This window comes from Saimiri boliviensis, chromosome 12 (genome assembly GCF_048565385.1).
Source record: "Saimiri boliviensis isolate mSaiBol1 chromosome 12, mSaiBol1.pri, whole genome shotgun sequence".
Classification (NCBI taxonomy): domain Eukaryota; kingdom Metazoa; phylum Chordata; class Mammalia; order Primates; family Cebidae; genus Saimiri; species Saimiri boliviensis.
The window spans coordinates 42,483,148-42,506,828 of NC_133460.1; the positions used below are offsets into that span (position 1 = coordinate 42,483,148).

Genomic DNA, 23,681 nt, shown 5'->3' on the forward strand with positions numbered 1-23,681 from the left:
TCCTTCACTCACTCTACAGAAGAACTAGAAAACAAACAAAGCAAAAATGCTTGCAATCCTGGGAGAGATGGGAAGACTGTGTCCTAACTCCCTCAAGCTTTTATGTGCAGGTCATAAGAGGCCCAGGAAGCAGCCAGAGTCAGAGGGGCCTCAGAGCTCTAACAAAGTTTGGTTCCTAAACTATAGGCACCTCTTTGAGATAAAAGTGGATGCCATTCAGAAATGGTGGTGGAGGGGGGGTTCTCAAAGACTGAGAAATCAGTGTGGGCTTTTATTGGTTATTGCTGAATATTTATGTCCCATTTATCACTGATTGTTGGCTATGAAAAAGCTAGATAAAGACCTTGGGCCACCTGAGTGCCTGGGGCTTTCAATCACTAACAAGCCAGCCTATCAGAAGGCCCCATTTCTGAGGATCCGCTGGAGACAAAGGTTCTTTGTTAACTGGAATGCCCCAGAGCGAGAGGTTGGAGCTGGGTTGCTCTAAACAGAAGGAAGAGGGAGAGGAAAGACGGAAAAAGAAAATCTGCTTTCCTCAGCAGAAACCTAGGATTGAGAGCAGGGACTTTTTCAAGGAAAGGGCTGTTGGGGAATGATGAAGACCAGGGTAGGTGAAAACATCTTTCATGGATTTCCTACTCGCACTGATGATACAGCTCTGACCTGGCTGCAGGCTGGGGAAGGCTCCCTGATACAGATTCAGAGCTGAGGTGAATTTCCAAGTCTGCCACTTCAATGTACCTTTGCTGCTGCCTTCCCCCAGATCTGGAGAGGCTAAAGAACTTTATGTTTCTTTTTTGGAGGGGGGTTGAGTAGAGGAAGTTGAGAATCTTGGAGAAAGATATGTTCAAAATAAACTGAGAACTCCGATGATTATTTTTAGTCTGGAGAGACAAGAACAATTCTTTTATAGAACAAGCATTCACTTAAATAGGTTTTCCCTATCTGGGGGATCCCCAGAAATGCAAATCATCCACTTGTGACACTTAACAGTTCTTGCCCAGGATTTTGTTTTGTTTTTTCCTTTCTTAACTGGATAAGCCATCTGGAATAAAAATGGGACAATCAAGTCCAGACCAGATCATTAGAAATGGACAATGGAATTAGGAACCACAGCCCGAGACCATGAGGGTAAGAACTCTGTAAGATCAATTCAACTTTATCCCTTCCTCACAATTATCACTTTTACTAGCGCTTTGCTAATATACATGAACAGGAAACATCCTGTTAATAATTTGCAGTAGGATGGAATGAAAGTTTGGAGCTTCTTTCCAAGGGGCCATCAATGAAGTGAGGTGTCACGGATGCTGCTGCCCAGGCTGCCTTAGACCAGGTGGAGGGAAGAACAGATGGAAGGCTAAGGCACCGTTTAAAAAGGAAAGCGATCTGAGATGGCTGAGTTTGGAGGACCCCCCAGGAATGTGGAAAAATCAGGGAGCAAGTTCGGCTGAAACAGTCTTGCACCTTCCCAAGAAACCATCCTAGGCTCTGCATCAAAGGCAGCACAGTGGGCGCAGGTGTTCTGTCTTACTTATGCACTCAAATCATCACCCCAGGATGAAATCAGATCGGCATTTTAAAATTTCATTCATTCATTCTTTCTTTCTTTCTTTTAGATGGAGTCTCACTCTGTTGCCAGGCCAGAGTGCAGTGGCACGATCTCGGCTCACTGCAACCTCCACCTGCCGAGTCCAAGCAATTCTCCTGCCTCAGCCTCCCGAGTAACTGGAACTACAGGTGCGCACCACCATGCCCAGCTAATTTTTGTATTTTTAGTAGAGATGGGGTTTCACCATATTGGCCAGGATGGTCTCGATCTCTTGACCTCAGGATCCGCCCAGCTCAGGCTCCCAAAATGCTGGGATTACAGGCATGAGCCACCACACCCAGCCCATTCTTTTTTTCAAAAACCATAACACTATACTTAGAAAGTTTTAAAATCCACATCATGTAATTAAAATTCGCAGCCTCCTGCCCCACTTTAACCCAATCCTCCTACCCCAGAGGCAACCGCCCTCACCTCCTGCAGCTCTTGCCTCCCCAGGCATCACTGTGTTTGTAGGTGTACTTACAATGCCATTTCTTGATTTATTAATTTTTAGCATTATTTATTGGTTCCCTGCCAAAAATAGGAACTTTGTTCTTTCATATACACACATTCAACCTTCCTTCTCTCATCACTGCAAAAGAGTAATATTAACATTCACAATATCACTGATATGAGTGGTGCATAATATTTGCATGTGATGAGTGGTGCATAATATTTGCATGCTCCTATTGTGAATCTTGCTCAATGTTTGTTCTCTCCTGCACCCTTCATACCTCTCAGATGACTGAGAACTCTTCTAAGTTCCTGTAGACGAGATGCCCAGGTTAGTCTATTCAGTTCCTCATAAACACAACTGTCCACCCCCAGCACTTTGCCTTTATTTGTGTTGTTCTCCTGCTTCGCTCCTTCTTCCTTCCTTCCAAATCCCAACACCTTATGTAACATTTCCTCCAAGAAGCCCCACCTATTTCATTGCTCTTCTTTGCTTCTAAATGTCTATATAATTCACAATCTTGAATGCATAATGAAGCCATTCATTATATTCTTTCTTATAGAGTATGGCGTTATTCCTCTGTGCTATGCTTGCCTCTTCAACTGTAAGTTCACTGAGAGCAGGCCTTTTCTGCCTTGCACATTCTCTGTATCTGTCACCCTCAAGAAAGTTCCATCACAGTGTAGCCCTCAATATATTTTCTGAGGCTACTGCTTTAGTGATCATTATATTTCCTAGGTATAAGCCCTGGACAAATTCATCCTAGCAATCAGTTTTCTCTTAAACCCTTCCCCCTAAACAGAAACATTCGTGGTCATTACCCAGGAGGGAATTACAACCAAGCTAAAACTCCTCGGTCATCACTGACAGGTGTTCTACCTTACCTGCCCCACATCTGATCAGCTTTCACCTTAGTGCCACAGCGTCTCCTATCTGCCTTGTCAATGTGTTTCTACCGCCTCTTCCTCTTCCTCTCACTCTCCCACCCCTCTTCGTGACTTTCATTGTCTACAGCCCAGGCTATTTTAACTGCTTCCCGAATCACCTCCCCTTTCTTACCTCACCTTCTAAACCCATTTACCACATACATTTTTCTACAGTATAGCTTGTTTTCGGTCTGTGAAATCTTCAGTGACTCTTCATTGTTCTCCTACCTAACATTCCAGGTTCTTCTGGCATTTCAAAGCTCCCATTCAGTCTTAGTGCCTATTACCCTCAACTCTTCCTCCACATTACCTCCAGCTAGAGGCCTCATTATTTTCCAAAATACCTCCATGCTCTGTGGCCTTAATGCCTTTGCATGTGCAGTTCACCACCTAAAACACTACTCTTTATAATCCCTGCTATCGCTTCCACCATGAAGCCTTCCCTGTCCTACTCAGCTCAGCCAGGTCCTCCTCTGATCTGAATTTCTATAACCTTTCATTCTCCTTCTTGAGGCACTTGTTACATTTCACTGCTTATTATCATTATTTGTGGGTCTGTCTTATCTCCCTGCCTAGTGTGGAAGATTGTAGATGGCCAAGACTCAGTCATTTCATATTCCATTCTCCACAAACATGGCAAATCACACAGATTAGGAGAGGCAGCAGTTGAATAAATGTTTAGTAAGCAAGTGAATGAATGAAAACAAAACTGTGTTTGTCTCTTGAACATACCAAACCTTTAAAAAGACCATTCTGATACACTTTGCTCTCTCACTAGTGGGTGGCAGGGATAAGTTTCAATGCCCAGCTTCAGATAAAGAAGGAGGATATAGCTAAGGTAAGCCTAAATGCTAGGCTTGCCAAAAAATGGTGTTCTAGAGTTAAATGGAGTGCCTCCTACTCTTATGCATGGGGAGGTTGTACTATTTCCCAGTCCAAAGACCCTGTAGGGAACGGGTTTCAATTCAAAGAGATGATAATTCCGAGCTGCCAAACCAAACCAGCTTGCCTCAACCTCACAACTCAGCTCTAACTGCAAAGCAGCGCTCTCCCCATCTGTAAGTGGAAGAGGAAGTCTCTGTCTATTTTTACAGGGATGAGGGGGAGGCTGAAGGAAGAATTTCATTTAATTTCTATTTCTTCTCTTGGCCTCTAATTTTCTGGCCAGGGGTTTCTATTTCAAAAACTCTGTATTATGTAAACATAGGAGGGCCCTTCTCAAACACTGAAGCAAGTTCTGCTAATTTCCAGTCTCCTTTCTGGCACTCTCAGGAGTCCTACTAAGCATCTTGATCCCGGGCAAATTTGTCCTTGGGTACAAAACACTTGTAATGGCCAACCCTGAGTCAACAGCTTCATTTGGCTCCATATCTCCAAGATTTTTGCAGTACTCTTCATTTGAAAGCTTTCCTAAGAAAGAGGACGTTGTCCACGACTTCCCTGTTAGGCCAACTCACTCAAAGCCAAACATGTTTCCATTGAACAAAGCCTGCCACAGCCAAGAATAACTCTTTAAAATGCCCTTTCTAACCCATTCCACAATTACACAAATAATTTCAGCAAAAGTGAACTGTGAACTACATTCCAGATTTTGATGCTGTATAGACTATGTAGCCTGAACTTATTCTAAACAGATAGACTACCTGCCTCCTCTATTAAGGAGATACAGCAGAAGGTAGACAAACACACAGGTGCAAGCTCCAATGGGGACTATGTCATTTTTTAAATGGTCCAACAAAAACATGCCATTGAGGTTGCTACCAAAGCTAGACAATCTTCATAGCTCTGTATCAAACAAAGAGGGCTGGGCCCATGCCCTGGAGATCTGAGATCTAAGATTAGCGAGCTCACCTTGATGCAGTGATGAATCAGATGAAATTATAAGAAAACAAGAATTATTTTTATTTTCCCTACCTTTGTGCCACAAACTAGTACCCTCAGGGAGAGAATTTCTGGAACCAGGATGCTAATAATGTAGATGAAGTGCATTAGACAGTTTGGAACTAATCTGGATTCCTAGTCTTCTAGTCTACCAAGGATGGTAGCAGATGGCACAGGACCCAATCTGTTTCTAAACGTTACATTTGTGAGTAGAAACAGGCACTTTGGCCAGATTCCAGTTGGTACATTCAACAAAGAATAACATAAGCCTCAGATTTCCCATTGGTAAAACAAAGGAGGTTGGGTGAGATAGTCTCTAAAGTCCCTTCCAACTCTAATATTTTATGATTCTCAGTGGTAAAAATGCAGGGATTTGGAATGACCAGTTTCATTCTCCCTTTAAACTCTGGGTGAATCAAAGGCCAGCATTACATTGCATCATCTCATGTACAGTAATATGTGAATGACATTACACAATGCCAGCTTTTATTAATGGGAACACTCTTCCAGCAATAATGCAATACGCTTGAGCTCATTCTGGCCTTCTTTGTTAGTACCCAACCCAGTTGCATTGTCAGGAGATACAAAATATTACATAGACACTAGAAGTAGGAGCAGTTGAAGAGGGCAGACACATCAGCAAATGACACAAGCTAACAGCACACAGTCCTGTTCATGCTCACAGTGGATGCTTAGTGAATAACTGGTGACTAAGAGTGAGTAATGCAGAAACACTAGTGGACTTATTAACTGACTAGAGTCAACACCTTTGCACTTTGCTGTTTTCCTAGGGACCAAGTCTCAGCCAGAGTGGAAGGGAGGGATTCAAATTTAGGAGCACTTTTAGAGCTCCCATAGGTTGAGGACTCTCATATATTGGTGTTCCATTTCCTAAGTCTATGGATGGGTTCCCCTTCATTAAGCAGACATATACTCCATTCCTAAGAGGTTTGGCACAGACCAATTTTGAGTCTACTTTACGTGCTTTATTCCTGGCGTGGCCTTCTGTCCTAAGTCCTTGTTGGCTCTTTAATGCTGCAGGCACTTGAATGGGAACCAGAGATCCTCAAGCACCTCACCACGTATTTTACCTTCAGGAATCCAAGAAGCTCTCCTTGCCTCCCTCCCTTGGAATTCCCCTGGCCCTCTGTAGACACCAACCCTGGCAAATAGCACCCACTAATAGCTCTGGAAGGAAATAAGGAATAGACAACAGGCTTAGTGTAATCTTCTTTCAAGACACAAATGTCCCACCTCCTATGTCTTCAAGAAGGAGTTGAGTTCAGCATTGCCCTTTGATGGTTCCATTACACCATTGCTTCTAGAAAACACCGATATCTAACAGCCACCCTATGCATGCTACCTTTCTCACATCAAGACAATTCCTCTCCAGCCTCACTTTCACAAGCCCCTTCTCTGAGCTGTTTTCCTGGAATCTACACACTATTATTGCTGGGAGCATACATCATTCCTTCTTCTTTGATCCCTGAGTGCCAGAGCACAAGGTCAGGTTAACAGCCAGGTTGGTGCCATGGAACAGAACAAAACTAACTGGCCGCACAGAAACCAAGTTTTGAGAGAAATAAACTTTCGTAATAAGCCACTTACTAAATGGAAGAGAAGAATGTTAGGCTAGAATAAATTTTCTGTTCATTTTGCCCTACTGTCTCTGCAAATCATATCAGATTCCTAATGTCAGAGGAAGAGCTAGTTAATGTTTTATAAAGTGTGACACCCAGCACAGCTCCTTCCTCTGAGGTTCTGACTGATTTCTCTCTGTGCTCATTTCCCTTTTGTGGATGTTCCTCTCCTCTTGTCAACTCAGATTTCACTGTTTTCCCTTTAACCACATTGAACAGGTTGATATCCCCTCATGCTGTAAAGGTGTGAGGGGTGCTTGGCCTTGGACGAGCTCGGAGGACTTTTTCTTTTCAGGGAACTTAAAGGTGACATCTTCCATCGAGTCAGCCAGCCATTAGTTCGGGGAAACTTTCACATCATTTGCAGTTGGAAAGCAGTTAATGCTGAAGTAAAGTCTCTGCTTAGAAGTTTGCCTCATTAAGAGATATTTGAATTCTACATGGCTAGATATTTAAATATTTAAATAATCCCAAAGAAGTGTAAACACAAAACCTAGAATAGTTACTTGCGTGATGAAGCTGGGGGGAAGAACCCAGATGAGAAATTTCATAATTTTACAAGTTGCACGAATTCTTGGAAATTCCATAAAAGTGTCTGAACAAACAGACCTCAGTAGGCCTTGTAATAAATATGAATGGCATAAATGATTGCTGCCTTTTTGGAGACCAGGCCTTAGGAAGAGGACTGGGTTGGTGCTACGAGTGTTTTCCAGGGAGGCTGGGGCCTTGTTATCACCTCTGGATATTTAGTCTGTTTTTCCCCCCAAATAGTTTTTAGAACCATCTCTAGGAGGTGTTCAATGTGCATGATTATCCAGACTGCAAGATGTGACTTTGTGGCCAAGTGACAAGAACAGACGGTGATTTGGGGAAACTGGTCCAGCCAGCTTGTGCTTAAAGATATGTGACATGTCTGATGAGCTGTTTCGGCTTTTGGACTCAAGGATTCTTCATTTTAACAAAACCAGGAAAACAAACCGAAGAACTTTCTAGTGTTTTTTCTTAACAGGGAAGATGAACCACCTTCTCACTCCATTCCTCAAGCTCTCCCCCTCCCTGGGCCTCACTTCAATACTGCCCCTCATGTCCCTCCTAGATCTCTGGGGGTGCGGTTTGAGCCAGGTGAGAGGCAGAGGCAGAGTGAGATGCAGTGATAACAGCCCAACACAGGAATAGAGAGATGCTGTTGTCTTACTTAGTAACAAAATAAAAGAATGTCTGTTGCAAAAACAACTTGCTAATAGAAAGCAACATTTTTACACTTTTGCTGCAGCAAAGTTTGACAACATTATGATGTTCTGTCTCTTTTTAACAAGTAAGGGAGGCATGCAGTATTCAGAAATGGTGCTTTATGAGGTAACAAAAGCTAATGTCTATGCAATAAGCCCTTCACATGCTACTCTCCTGCAGAGGTTTTAGCAAACAAATCAAAACACTTTTTTCTTTTCCTTCAAAACATTGAAAGGATAGAAATATAGACACTGAAGTCTATCTGTTTTATTACAGATTAAAGCTAGTGCAGAGGCTCTATAATTAAATCTGCAATCACAGTAGTTTTCTAATTCATACCAGAGTAAATCACACTTACCCTGCCAGGCACTGGTGGAACTAGATGACCACAGGTCTATCTCCAGGCAGGTAGAGGTGGCTCACCTTACCGCAGAGTAGGAAGCAAGCTTGGCCTGAGCACAGACTGCTCTAAGAAAGTATGAGAAAAGATATACCATCCTCACACTAATCAAAAGAAAGTCGGAGTGGCTGGATTCATGTTAGAAAAAGTAGATTTCAGATCAAAATGATAAGGGTCTTTCATAATTCTAAAGGAGTAAATAAGAGGGTATAACAATTCTTTTCTTTTTTTTTCCTTTAAGATAGAATCTTGCTCTGTTGCCCAGGCTGGAGTGCAGTGGTGTGATCTTGGCTTACTGCACTCTACCTCCCAGGTTCAAGTGATTCTCCTGCCTCAGTCTCCCAAGTAGCTTGGATTAGAGACACTTGCTACCAGGCCTGGCTAATTTTTTTTTAGTAGAGACAGGGTTTCACTATGCAGGCCAGGCTAGTCTCAAACTCCTGACCTCAGGGGATCTGCCTACCCTGGACTCCCAAACTGCTGGGATTACAGGTGTGAGCCACTGCGCCCAGCCAAAATCCTAAACAGTTATCTACCTAGTAACAGAGTTTTAAAATACATAAAGCAAAAACTGATAGAATTAAAAGGAGAAACAGATTCACAATTCTAGTTGCTGACTATAACACTCATCTTTCAATAATAGATAGAAGAAGTTGACTGGAAATCAGCAAGGCCTTAGAACATGGTCAGCAAACTACAGCCTTTGGTCCAAATACAGCTCATTATGAGTCAAATATGGCCATACCCATTTATGCATTGTCTGGCTCTAACTGCAGATCAGAGTAGTTGTGACAGAGAATGTATAGCACAAAACTGAAAATATTTAGTATCTGGCCTTTTATAGAAAACATTTGCAGACTCCTAGGCCCCTAATTTGCAAGACTTGACATTGCCAACCAATTTAACGTAATTGGCATTCATAGAACACTCCATGTACATAAGACACACATTCTTTTCAAGTGCACATTGAACATTACCAAGATAGACCAGTACCTAATTTCAAGACTTCCTATAAAGCTAGTTATCAAGGCAGTGTGGTATTAGCATAAGGAGAGACACCTACATCTGTAGAAAATAATTGGCATTCTAGAAATAGACTCACACAAATATAGGAAACTAACTTTTGACAAAGATGAAAAGATAATTCAGTGGATTAATAGTTAATCTATTATTAACACACATTATCTTCTACATTTAATGCTCAAACAACTCTGTGAGGAAGGAATTGTTATTATTCCCACTTATAAAGGAGAAAACTGAAGTCAAACTATTTTGTCCAATATTTAAAATGAGTAAGTGGTATAACTGGGATATAAACTCAGTTTGACTCCAGAATCCATGCTCTTAATCATTCCAGCACATGTTACAATGTGCTTTTCAGGAAAACAAAATATCAGGTGGCACACTCTGAAACCATTGTTCCAGGTAACCATTTTTAAGAAATGTAATAATTTACTAAGAAAACTAACTTTTAAAAAATTGTGGCAATGGAGATTTAAAAATAATGTTAATGTCTGGAAGCAGCCACCTACTTCAGTCATCCATTTGGCAAACACTTATTGAGCATTGTTAAGTATAGAACAGACTTCTTATTCAATTGATACATTACCATTATATCATTGAGGTTCTCTAAGAAAAACAAAAATTTAAGGTTAGTATAGGCTATCCCATGCACTTCAGAGCAATAAAACAGTATTTCTTTGCTTTCAAAATCCATTTATTTTACAACCTCAGATTAGCTTTCTCCCATTCTCTCACTCTTGAGATTTGACTATACAGGATTGCATAAGATACATGTATATTTAACATAATAAAATGTAATTGTAGTTAAGCCACAAGGAAGAAATCTTTCTATCCAGCTTGACTGTTACCACTCCTCTGTGCTTAGTGGAAAAATAATACATATCCTAAAATTTAACATTCAAAAACAGAGCTTGATGCCTTAAAAGGGAGTATACTTTGTAAATATACACCACTACCCATTTAACTTCAACTTTCTAAAACCCTATTTCATATATCTAGAATAATATACAGTGCAAGTTTTCTTAACCAAATGCTATTTAGCCAATTTACCAGAATAACCAATGTTCACCATTCCCTCTACAAAACTCACAAAACATGCTGGAAATTTGTAACTATAGACACCTCTGCAGCAGGCACTTTAAGTTTTCTGCTTACCAAGAGTCAATTGCACTTGTTTCCAAATGTATTTATGCTGGTTCTATGTGTTCCTTTACTTATGTAATTTAATCAAGCATTATATAAACCAATATAAGTGCAAGAAGAGAATTGTTTCTATAAAAACTTAGTTGAGTGTTTGAATTGCCTTTGAATTTAGTATGTGTAGGTTAAGTGTAAAATTTTAGAAGTTTTCATAAAATTACAGAATCTAGAAGAGTTCTTTATTCATCAGCTTTGTAAATGTCTTTAATCCCTTAAATAACCTACTTTAAAGATAATGAGGCCGGGCTTGGTGGCTCACGCCTGTAATCTCAGCATTTTGGGAGGCCGAGGCAGGTGGATCACCTGAGGTCAGGAGTTCAAGACCAGCCTGACCAACATGGCAAAATCCTGTCTCTACAAAAATTAGCCGGGTGTGGTGGTGGGTGCCTGTTATCCCAACTACTTGGGAGGCTGAGGCAAGAGAATCGCTTGAATCTGGGAGGCAGAGGTTGCAGTGGGCCAAGATCGCACCATTGCACTCCAGCCTGGGTGACAGCAAGATTCCGTCTCAAAAAAAAAAAGATAAGGAAACTTGAAAAGTAGATGAAGTATTGTCAAGTGTGGTTTGACCAAGAAAGATGACAGGAAACTCAGTGAGCAAAGAAGCATCGGCAAAGGCAAGGCTGATAATTAAATCCTCACTGTTTTTCTCTCTTGCCCAAATTCCTATCTAAGGGACCTGGGGAGCCATGCCCTACAAACCAAAAAAAAAAATCTCATCAGGTGGGTTTTATTTTATTATTATTATATGTTATACTTTAAGTTCTGGGGTACATGTACAGATCATGCAGGTCATCTACCTTAGTATTTCTGCTAATGCTGTCCCTCCCCATGCCCCTACCCAGGTGGGTTTTATTTAACCCTACTTGGCTTACTTTCCAACCTGACTCTGACATAGTATCACATGACAGATAAAAAAGGAAATCAGAATAGTCTACCCCAAACTATGTTTCTTTGCCATATTTTGAAATGGTTCTGCAAAGTTGGCTTTTGTAGAGGAAATCTGCATCTATAAACAATCCTATTAACATATAGATCTCTCCCCTTCCAGGACCTCCCAGTCCTGAAGAGGTCTAGCACCTTTTAAAGATCTGAATAGGAAACATTTCCCATCTAAGGGATGGGCTGTGTCTAAGGGCAGCCTCCTATGAGACTTCATAAGAACATTGGTCTTGGCAACCCCTTATCTTGACCCAGACACTCTTTTCCACTGATTCCAGGTCTTCAGATAATACCTTAACTCTTTCAACCAATTGTCCATCAGAAAACCTTTGAACTCACCTATGGTCTGAAAGTCCCCTCACCCCTACTTTCAGTTCTCTCACCTTTCCATTCTGAACCAATGCATATCTCACATGCATGGATTCATCTCTTATGTCACACTAAAACGTACAAAACCAAGCAGTAACCCAATCACCTCAGGCACGCATTCTCAGGACATCTTGAGACTATGTCTTGGGCCATAGTAACTCACATTTGGCTCAGAGTAAACTTCTTTAAATACTTCACAGAGTTCAAATATCTTACAGTTTGTAAACTTTACAAACTCTGTAAAGTATTTCTTTTCACCAACAAGGCCAAGGCTCTGCATAAACGATTGGCTAATCACATCAAGCTAAAAAGCTCCTGCACAGCAAAGGAAACAATCAACACAATGAAGAGACAACCAGAGTGGGAGAAAATATTTGCGAACTATCGGACAAGGGATTAATAACCAGAATATGTGAGGAACTCAAATGAATCTATAGGAAAAAAAATCTAATAATCTGATTTCTAAAATGTACGAAAGATTCGAATAGACATTTCTCAAAAGAAGACAAATGGTAAACAGGCATATGAAACGGTGCTCAATATCACTGATCATCAGAGAAATGCAAATCAAAACTATAATGAGACATTCTCTTACCCCTGTTAAAACGGCTTTTATCTAAAAGACAGGCAGTAACAAATGCTGGCAAGGATGCTGAGAAAAAGGTACCCTGTACACTATTAGTGGGAATGGAAGTTAGTACAACCACTATGGAGAACAGTTTGGATGCTCTCAAAAAACTAAAAATAGAGCTACCATATGATCCAGCAATCTCACTGCTAGGTATATACCCCAAAGAGTGGAAATCAGAATATTGAAGAGATGCCGGCTGAGTTCGGTGGCTCACGCCTGTAATCCCAACACTTTGGGGGGCCGAGACAGGTGGATCACCTGAGGTTGGGAATTCGAGACCAACCTGACCAACTTGGAGAAACTCCATCTCTACTAAAAATACAAAATTAGCTGGGCATCATGATGCATGCCTGTAATCCCAGCTACTCAGGAGGCTGAGGCAGGAGAATCGCTTGAACCCAGGAGGTGGAGGTTGCAGCAAGCTGAGGTCATGCCACTGCACTCCAGCCTGAACAAGAAGAGCAAAACTCTGTCTCAAAAAAAAAAAAAAAAGAATATTGAAGAGATATCTGCACTCCCATGTGTTTATATCAGCACTATTAACAACAGCCAAGATTTGGAAGCAACCTGTGTCCTCAAAAGACAAAGACAACGTGGTATATAATACACAATGGAATACTATTCCACCATAAAAAAGAATGCATTCCTGTTATTTGCAACAACATGGATGGAACCAGAAATCATATGTTAAGTGAAATAAGTCAGGCATAGAAAGACAAATATTGTATGTTCTTACTTATCTGTGAAAGCTAAAAAGTGAAGTAATTTAACTCACAGAGAGAACAGAATGATGGTTACCAGAGGCTGGGAAAAGTAGTAGGCAATGCCGGGGAGTGTGGATGGTTAATGGGTACAAAAATATAGTTCGAACGAATAAGGTCTAGTATCTGATCTAGTCACAACAGGGTGACTACAGTCAAATATAATTATTATTTAAAAATACTAGTAAAATTGGATTGTATCTAACACAAAGAAAGGATAAATGCCCGAGGTGATGAGTACCCCACTCACCCTGATGTGATGATTATTATGCCTGTATCAAAATATGTCATGTACCTCATAAATACATACACCTACTATGTACCCCCCAAAATTTAAGATTTAACAATGTAAAAATATTGGCTAAAGCAGTATATGCATGTATTATTTCTCACTCTTTTTTTTCCACTTTAGTGAGACCTAATTGATAAATAAAAATTGTACGTATTAAAGGTGTAAATGTGATGCTTTGATATGCATTTACATTGTGAAATGATTACCGCAATCAAGCTAAGTAACACACCATCACGTCACAGTTACCTTTTTTGTTGTTCTAGTTGACTTTTTCATTTAAGAGTATAGAAGAAGAATGCTTCTGCTTAATTGACGCGTCCTGCCAGCAAGGATGCAGGTCGCAGAGATGCCCAGGTCCTCTGTCTGGGAGGGCGTCAGCGGGTGCACAGGGGAGCTCCTGCCCCGCCAACTCAGAAGGGGCCGGGTTCCTGCTTGTCCCAGCTTCTGCCTGCCCCCTGGAGCGGAAGGCCCAGGTCTGCGGCCACAGTTCCGGAGGCTACAGCTGCACCTGCGAACTACTAGTTCCGGAGGCTGCCTGCTCCTGGGCCCGCCTCAGATCCACTCCAGTAGCTTAGGTGGCTGTGGCCCCACCCAGGAGGGCAGAGCTCTTGTCTGCTCTGTAGAGCAAGAGACCTGAGTCTGCAGACAGGCTTTGGGCGGCTGCACCAGCACCTCCGGAGCTCCTGCCCCAACTCAGAAGGGGCGGAGTTCCCACTGGCTCCATGGAGGGTGCTGCCCCAGCTAGGCCTCCGTGCTGCAGCAGGTGTGATGAATGAGCATAATAAAATTGGGACTCCAGACTTATCTGAGCTTGTATTGATAAAATTACAAAATTTGAGTAGAAGGATAAAGATGGGAGAAGAAAACGTAAAACAGTAGTTGCGCGTTTTTAAATGTAGAGATTCCCCCATTTTAAGTCACCATTGCAATATGAATAGCTTTTTAAATATGCATTTATTTTTAAAAATGAATCCCTCTTCATTTATTTCTATTCTTTTTTACATTGGAAAAAATTGACTATTTTTTAAGTGATGAAAAAAATTTGCAAACACACATTATGAAATATGAGGAATCTTGGGACTCACTGACCACTTCAGTGATTATGAAAACTGTAAACTATTTTTTAAAGCAGATTTTTCACTCTTCTTCATTAAGGTCTGATTACCTTGCCCATTAGCATTTGGCTCTTTTATTATGATGATTGTGAAATACTGTAGATGTTACCACTAATGGATAAAGAAACTTTACATGGTTATCTTGATTAACTCATCAATAATAATTTGGAATAATTTTTCTTCATTCCGTGAATGGATCATTCACATGCCCTATAGTAATTGTCTACATTGAGGTGCATGAAATTAGCATAAAAATTATCTACCCTAGAGAGCTAGTTTTCACTTCTAACACCACTAAAAGTTAGTTCAGACTAACATTTGAAGGCTTTATCAGTGAGTGAGAGAAAGAAATATGATTCTTTGGCCATTTTCTCTATAATGCTATTACACATACAGCCTTCCATTTTTAGAGTCCCACACTTACAAATAAAGAGCAAGATTAGAAATATAACAGCTTTCAGCCGGGCGCAGTGGCTCAAGCCTGTAATCCCAGCACTTTGGGAGGCCGAGGCGGGTGGATCACGAGGTCAAGAGATTGAGACCATCCTGGTCAACATGGTGAAACCCCGTCTCTACTAAAAATACAAAAAATTAGCTGGGCATGGTGGCGCGTGCCTGTAATTCCAGCTACTCAGGAGGCTGAGGCAGGAGAATTGCCTGAACCCAGGAGGCGGAGGTTGCGGTGAGCCGAGATCGCGCCATTGCACTCCAGCCTGGGTAACAAGAGCGAAACTCCGTCTCAAAAAAAAAACAAAAAAAAAGAAAAAGAAATATAACAGCTTTCTTAAATCTTCCTTCTTACTATTTCATTTTGATAAGGGGAAAATATCAAGCAGCTTTTATAAAAACAACGTAATAGTGACTCCCAGTAAATAGAAAATAATATAAGCATATTATTCCACATTCTTCTTTCTCTGATAAAGAAGAAAGAAAATGGTAGCATTTCAAATCTTGTTCTTAGAATAGAGTTGAGGTTTTAATTGAGTTTTACATAGTTTGGGATTTGCGTCTCAGCTACTACCAGAACAAGTTAGAAACACAAAACCTTGGCTCTAGCAGATTTCTTATACATCAAGTGATCCAATCCAGACCAGAAAACTGAAAGAGACTGTGTAATTAACCAGGACCTCTCATCCAGCTCTTCTGACTTAATCCAATAATTGCTTTTTTAAACCACAAGGCATCCTTAACATGAATATCCTGAATCTGGCATGAATCCAGACAAAACAAGAGTATGGAAAAGGTAGCTAAGGGAGATAGAAACCTCCAGATTAATTTTTCCCCTGAATTATAGCACGTGGCAATCTCTCTTTAGCCAGGCTCAGGAATGTATTGATCATGGTCGGTCTCTGCTCTCTTTCAGGAACTTAAGACAGTGAAGCCAGCTGTTGTCTTATCGCGTAAAGGCCTCGCTTGACACCATGAGTCAATTTGTTTTCAGGCACAGGTGACCACATCAATAGTGACTAACATAATTTGCATTTACATTGATAAACTGGTTCTTTTTTTAAAAACAAAATTGCTTTGACTTTGAAGCATAAGAATTTTCAATTTCAAAACTACATTTATTTAACTAAATTCAGTTAAATGAATTCATACTCCCATGTCCACTCAAGAATAACATCAAATTTTAAAAGTATTTAACACATTGAAATACATCTCTAAATTTATCAGTATCAAGTGTTCAAATTTTCCTTGTACTTTCGACAATTTTCATGAAAATATTCTGCATATTAATTCATACTGTAGAAAATGTATAAAATCATTATTGATTTGTGTGATGAAAAGTTTCAATTTCAACATAAATTGTTCTGTCTGTCTAGCTAGGTCACAAATAAGTTTTCCCTTTCCTTGGAACTTCAAACCTAGCACATTCATAGGCGGTGTGATATCAGTGAGAAAATGTAAATCACACTGCTACTTTTATCTTTAATAATTGAATGTTTGGTAAATAATGTTTTTATTTCTAGAAAATTGGAACTGACAAAACAGTGAATCTGTAAAGCTCTTCCACAGCTCAACCAACGAGCATTGCCAAAGAACACAAGATCATTCAATTCATTGTCTTCTGTTTCTTTCAACAGTTCCATAGACTGCCAATCATTAACAGCATTTGCACACACATGTAAAAGGATGTTAACAACTATATCATAACACTTTCATACCGTCTGTACCAGCAAGAAGCACAAATATCTTCAATATATATCATATAAGGGAAATATCAGTCACTTATTTTAAAATTCCAGTAAATTCAATTTCAACCTAACACAGTTGGAGCATCATCTATCATAAAAAATATTTTTCTTTCAATTCTAGCTTGAACACTTTGACAAATGTAGAAGACTCAGATATTATGACATCATGAGTTTAATGTTAAGCCACAAATTTACAACATTTCTTTGAAATGTGGAAGCCCATTAAGACAAAATATACCTGAAGAAATTAATTGGATAATGTCTCTTATGTTGCACAGCATCTGAAGCTAAAGAAAAGTACTTGTAATTTTGACCGTGGAGACTGCATCCACCCAGGGAGCACAGAGCCTCCCCATCGCTGCTCTGCCGCCTGTCCACACCTGCTGCCAGCTCACCACGGATGATGATATCGCAGCGCTCATCGTTAACACAACGGCTCTGGCATGTGCAAGGCCAGCTTTGGAGTGGTCTTCCCCTCCACCATGGGGCGCCGCAGGCACCAAGGTGTGATGGTGGGCATGAGTCAAAAGGACTCCTATGTGGGTGACAAGGCTCAGAGCAAGATAGACATCCTGACCCTGAAGTACCCTATCCAGCACGGCATTGTCACCAACTGGGACAACATGGAGAAGATCTGGCACCACACCTACAACAAGCTTCGTGTGGCTTCTGAGGAGCACCCAGTGCTGCTGACCGAGGGCCCCCTGAACTCCTCAAGAACATTACCCAGATCATGTTTGAGACCTTCAACACCCCAACCATGTACGTGGCCATCCAGGCTGTGCTGTCCCTGTACACCTCTGGCATCGTGATGGACTCCAGTAATGGGGTCACCCACACTGTGCCCATCTACAAGGGCTATGCCCTCCCCCACACCATCCTGCATCTGGACCTGGCTGGCCGGGACCTGACTAGACTACTTTATGAAGATCTTCACTGAGCACAGCCACAGCTTCACCACCACTGCCGAATGGGAAATCATGCATGACATCAAGGAGAAGTTGTGCTATGTCACCCTGGACTTCGAGCAGGAGATGGTGATGGCGGCCTCCGGCTCCTCCCTGGAGAAGAGCTAGGAGCTGCCCAATGGCCAGGTCATCCCCATCGGCAATGAACGGTTCCGCTGCCCCAGGCGCCCTTCCAGCCTTCCTTCCTGGGAGTGAAATCCTGTGGCATCCAAGAAACTACCTTCAACTCCATCATGAAGCGTGATGTGGACATCAACAACGATCTGTACACCAACATAGTGCTCTCTGGCAGCACCATCATGTAGCTTGGCATCGACGACAGGATGCAGAAGGAGATTCCCGCCCTGGCACCCAGCACGATGAAGATCAAGATCACTGCTTCTCCTGAGAGCAAGTACTCTGTGTGGATTGGCGGCTTCTCCAACAGATGTGTATCAGCAAGCGGGAGTATGATGAGTCCGGCCCCTCCATCATCCACCGCAAACGCTTCTAGGCAGACTGTGATTTAGTTGCATTACACCCTTTCTTGACAAAACCTAACTTGTGCAGAAAACGAGATGAGATTGCCATGGCTTTATTTGTTTTGGTTTGGGGTTGGTTGGTTTGTTTTTTGGCTTGACTCAGGATTTGAAAACTGAACGGTGAAGGTGACAGCAGTTCCCCAAAGTTCTACAATGTGGCTGAGGACTTTGATTGTACATTGTACTTTTTTAAATAGTCATTCCAAATATTGCGAAATGCATTGTTACAGGAAGTACCTTGCCCTCCTAAAATCCACCCACTTCTGTCTAAGGAGAACGGTCTAGTTCTCTTCCGAGTCCACACGGGGAGGTGATAGCATTGCCTTCGTGTAAATTATGAAATGCAAAAAATTTTCTATCTTTGCCGTAGTACTTTTTTATTTTGCTTTATTTTGAATGATCAGCCTTTGTGGCCCCCTTTTTTGTCCCCCAACTTGAGATGTATGAGGGCTCTTGGTGTCCCTGGGAGTGGTGGAGGCAGCCAGGGCTTACCTGTACACTGACTTGAGACCAGTTGAATAAAAGTGCACACCTTAAAGAAAAAAAGGTACTTGTAATTTTTCAAATTTTGAATCACCTGATCATTTATATTGTTGAAAGATCATGTTTAGGCAATTGTTTGATGACTTATTTTTTAATTTTTTAGTTTTTATTCACAAAATCTTTTACTTCTGTAAAACATGTGTTTTACTCTCTAGCCTCATAATTGACTAACAATTTCCATAACTTAAACTCATAACTTATTTTACCATTTTTCCAGCTAAATGGTGTGTGTGTGTGTGTGTGTGTAAAATATTTTATTAGACATTTAATTCTAATTTCAGATGACTTATCAACTATTTTACTGTTTAGCGGAAACTTCTTACCAAAATTCAGTATGTATTTGCTGAAAATGTGTCTTAATATTGCCCACTTTATTGTCTTAGGAAAGAATTATACAACAAACAGCTCTGCCACAGCAAATTGCAATTGCCACTCACTGCGAAACTGGCAACATACCTTCTTCCAGTCTCTTGTTTTCTTTGCTGTTGTACAACGTCTACATCTCCATTTGATTCTCCATTAGTAGCATGCCTTCATTTTAAATCTAAAATTCATTCATATTCATTTTTAAGTAGGAAAAAAAGTTTAATTAGACCAGGTGTGATGGCTCATACCTGTAATCCCAGCACTTTTGGGAGGCTGAGATGGGAGGATCACCTGAGGTCGGGAGTTTGAGGCCAGCCTGACCAACATGAAGAAACCCCATCTCTACTAAAAATACAAAATTAGCCAGGCATGGTGGTGCATGCCAGTAATCCCAGTCCTTGGGAGGCTGAGGCAGGAGAATCACTTGAACCTGGGAGGCAGAGGTTGTGGTGAGCCAAGATCGCACCATTGCACTCCAGCCTGGGCAACAAGAGTGAAACTCCATTCCAAAAAAAAAAAAAGAAAGAAAGAAAGAAAGAAAAGAAAAGAAAAGAAAAAAGTTTAATTGAAATACTAAGTATTTCAATTTATACGAGTATTACTTTAAGTCATGCTGCCTGCACGCAGTATTCAAAGAAACACATTCTTGTGTCACATCAATGCATAGAAAATAATAATTGGAACTGAATCCCACCTACTCGACTGTGTGTTTATGTGTAAAGTTAGAAACAACACAGACACCCAAAACACGCCTGACAACATAATATCTGATGCTGCAATGGTTAAAGTGAAATGTAGTCCTACCAGAATCATAGTTTATTACAGGAAAAATATGTTGCTTCACTTCTTAAATATAAGTTAACTAAAAGTAAATAATATTAAAAATTCAGTTCTTCAGTTGTCCTGCTCACGTTTCAAATGCTCAACAGTCAACTGTGATCTGTGGCGACTATTTTACACAGTTCAATTGTAGAGCTTCTTGGACTCTATCTAGGTCGAGAACAACTGATGCATGTTTTTTGTTGCTAATCTTTTAAAATAAATTTAAATTTCAGCTTAAGTTTTAGAGGTTTTAAAGTTTTTCCCACAGCCATTGTTTGCTTCCCTGGAAGCTGCCACTTGTGGAGGATTAGGAGGTAATTGCAGTAACAGATACAGCGTTCAGGCTTCCACCGCAGAAGTAGAAAGGAAAGAGAAAACGTTTATATACTCACCTGAGGTTTCTACTTTCAGAATATTAAGAATTGGTTACATCTTCTTTAAAAACTGTGAAATAGACTGAAAATAAAGACAGTTTTTAAAAATCCAAGTGTCTTTACATTTGTTAAATTAGTAAAAATCGGTTACTTTTTCTTACATCTTTGTTTATTGTTCTTTTACTGATAGGCAGCCCAAGCCCTTTTCACAGCATCAGTTCAGCTGCTTGCAGATTAAATCCAGCTGCTCCTTTATCTTTAGTTCTTTTGGCCCATGCCTTGCCTACCAACAGGAGCTAAAAGCGTTTTGATGACTTTGAATAGCAACAAAAAAAAAAAAAATAAAGAGCATAATATTCAGCATATATAATAGTAAACACTCTAAATATCAATAAGGTAATAATTTCATTGCTTTTAACAATGAAAAACTAGAAACAATTCAGTTGTAGAGATCAGGCAGGCACGGTGGCTTACACTTGTAATTCCAGCACTTTGGGAGTCCAAGGCAGGCAGATCACCTGGGGTCAGGAGTTCGAGACCAGCCTGGCCAACATGGTGAAACCCTATTTTTATAAAAATACAAAATTAGCTGGATGTGGTGGCACATGCCTGTAGTTCCAGCTACTTGGGAGGCTGAGACAGGAGAATCACTTGAACCCAGCAGGAGGAGGCTGCAGTGAGCCAAAATTGTGCCACTGCACTCCAGCCTGGGTGAGACAGAGTAAGACTCTGTCCCCCCACCACCACCCCCCCAAAAAAAAAAATAGACTTGCCTGGGTAACATAATGAGACTCCATCTTTACCAAAAAAAAATTTTAATTACCCAGGTGGCATGTACCTCTAGTCCAAGGTACTCGGGAGGCTAAGGCAGGAGGATTGCTTGAGCCCAGGAGTTTGAGGCTACAGTGAACTATGATTATAACACTTCACTCCAGCATAGAAGATGGAGAAAGATCCTGTCTTTAAAAAAAAAAAAAAAAAAAAAAAAAAAAAAGGCTGGGCACTGTGGCTCACACCTGTAATCCCAGCACTTTGGAAGGCCGAGGCAGGTGGATCACTTGAGGCCAGGAGTTCAACACCAGCCTGGCCAACATGGTGCAACCCTGTCTCTACTAAAAATACAAAAATTAGCTGGCTGTCGTGGTGCACACCTGTAGTGCCAGTTACTCAGGAGGCTGAGGCAGGAGAATCTCTTGAACCCGGGAGGTAGAGGTTGCAGTGAGCCGAGATCGTGCCACTGCACTCCAGCCTGGGTGACAGAGCAAAACTCTGACTCAAAAAAAAAGTAGAGATTTGGTTAATTTTGCACATCTATACAATGACATCATCTTCAAGCTTTAGAAATGAAAAAGTAGCCGGGCGCGGTGGCTCAAGCCTGTAATCCCAGCACTTTGGGAGGCCGAGGCGGGTGGATCACAAGGTCGAGAGATCAAGACCAACCTGGTGAACATGGTGAAACCCCGTCTCTACTAAAAAAAAATACAAAAAATTAGCTGGGCATGGTGGCGTGTGCCTGTAATCCCAGCTACTCAGGAGGCTGAGACAGGAGAATTGCCTGAACCCAGGAGGCGGAGGTTGCGGTGAGCCGAGATCGCGCCATTGCACTCCAGCCTGGGCAACAAGAGCGAAACTCCATCTCAGAAAAGAAAAAAAAAAAAAAAAAAAGAAATGAAAAAGTAAATGAATATTTATTGGCAGGGAAAGATGCTTATAATAATGTACTAAGTAAAAAAGCAAATTCTATAACAATATGTATTATAACACCTCCTTTATGTTCTGAAATGTGTGTGTATATAGTATATATTATATATGTGTACACATGTGTATTCTAAAATACAAAGATTTGAAAAGTGTAACATGTTTCTTACCCCTTCACATTTCACTCTTTAACATGGGTGTTTTTATTTCCTTCTTTTTATCTGTACTTTAATAAAAGCACATTTCATGTTTTTATATTTTAAAATACAATAATGTTTATTTTTAGCTTTTATTTTTTAACCTCTAATGTTTCTGTATCTGCCATTACTAGCTGTTTCTAATTCACTCTTCCTTACAGGTAAATAACCACCGTTATACCGCATTCTTCCTTCACCCTCTCTGGCATTTGAAATCACCAATCAACATGAGACACAGGTCAGAAACTATTTAGGTGGATTTGTTTAGTGTCCTAACAGTATGTCATGAGATTTTGAGAATTACAGGTCCAATGGGTCATTTCCCAGTATTTTGCCCTCTTATGAGCCCAGCTTGGGCAGTATAAGCAAAGAAGAATGTTTTAAAAACACTAAGTCCCCAAAATTTCATGTGAGTACCTGCCCTCCCAGAAACCCAGTGTGCTCTCCACTCCAGAGAAACCTGCTCTTGCTGAGTGCTGACAAAGGTGCTTGGCCTCTTTGCCCTACTTCCGTCCTCTCTCTAGCACTCTCTTTTTTTTTTTTTAACCGCATTTTAAGTTTGCAAGTACATGTGAAGAACATGCAAGATTGTTGCATAGGTACACACATGGCAGCATGATTTGCTGCCCTCCTCCCCTTCACCTATATCTGCCATTTCTCCCCATGCTATCTTTCCCCAACTCCCCACCCCCAAGTGTCCCTGCCCTATTCCCCCCAACAGACCCAGTGTGTGATGCTCCCCTCCCTGTGTCCATGTGTTCTCATTGTTCAACACCCGCCTATGAGTGAGAAAATGAGGTATTTGATTTTCTGTTCTTGTGTCAGTTTACTGAGAATGATGGTTTCCAGGTTCATCCATGTCCCTACAAAGGACACGAACTCATCATTTTTGATGGCTGCATAATATTCCATGGTGTCTATGTGCCACATTTTCCCTGTTCAGTCTATCATCGATGGGCATTTGGGTTGGTTCCAGGTCTTTGCTATTGTAAACAGTGCTGCAATGAACATTCGTGTGCATGTGTCCTTATAGTAGAACAATTTATAATCCTTTGGATATATACCCAGTAATGGGATTGCTGGGTCAAATGGAATTTCTATTTCTAGGTCCTTGAGGAATCGCCACACTGTCTTCCACAATGGTTGAACTAATTTACACTCTCACCAACAGTGTAAAAGTGTTCCTATTTCTCCACATCCTCTCCAGCATCTGCTGTCTCCAGATTTTTTAATGATCGCCATTCTAACTAGCTCTCTTTCCTGCAGGCACAGACTGATACCTTCTTTCCCATCAGCGCTTCATTTCATGCCTATTGCAGGTTTCTTAGCCAAAGGGTTCTGAGTTAAGGCCCCAAAACTTGTCAAGGAGGACATGTGTAGATAATAAAGGAAGTTGTCATTTGACAACGGGACACCAGCCCTCAAGGAGGTCATGGATCAGTTTAGGAAGAAAAAGGACACACATGCAACCTGTCTTAGGAAAACTTACCAATAAACAAGCACAAAATAGTGCAGAATAGATTGATTCTTTCAATGCAGAGGGAG

At 41.0% G+C, this 23,681-nt stretch overlaps 1 pseudogene; it reads left to right on the forward strand.

The window, feature by feature from the left end:
* LOC101047366 (uncharacterized) overlaps positions 1–18,108 on the forward strand; it is a 70,099-nt pseudogene extending 51,991 nt beyond the window's left edge.
* Positions 18,109–23,681: the final 5,573 nt, after the last annotated feature.